Genomic DNA, 596 nt, shown 5'->3' with positions numbered 1-596 from the left:
TATATAATATATTAAATATATTAAAATATATATAAAATATATTAAAATAAAATATATTTATATATAAAATATATTAAAATAAAATATATTTAAATATATTATTATATAAATAAATATAAATATATTATATATTATATAAATGTAATAATGATTATATATAAAAATATATATTATATGTATTATATTTATTATATGTTATATAAATATATGATTATATATATAAATATATATTTTTATATATAATATGATTATATATAAAAATATATATTTATATATATTTTATGATTATATATAAAAATATATATTTATATATGAAAATATATATTTATATATATTTTATGATTATATATAAAAATATATATTTAAATATATTTATATATAAATATAATGATTATATAAAAATATATGTTATATATATTTATTATATATCATATAAATATATAATGATTGTATATAAAAATATATGTATTTTATATTTTATGTATTTTATATATTACATATATTTTTATATATGTATTTTATATATATATTTATATAATTTTTAATTATATATAAATAATTTTATATAATACATATATATTACATATATTTTATAT

Source organism: Lontra canadensis, unplaced genomic scaffold (assembly GCF_010015895.1).
Source record: "Lontra canadensis isolate GAN:19392208 unplaced genomic scaffold, GSC_riverotter_1.0 scaffold115, whole genome shotgun sequence".
Classification (NCBI taxonomy): Eukaryota; Metazoa; Chordata; class Mammalia; order Carnivora; family Mustelidae; genus Lontra; species Lontra canadensis.
The sequence above is the reverse complement of the archived record's forward strand: the minus strand, read 5'-3'. Positions refer to the sequence as shown.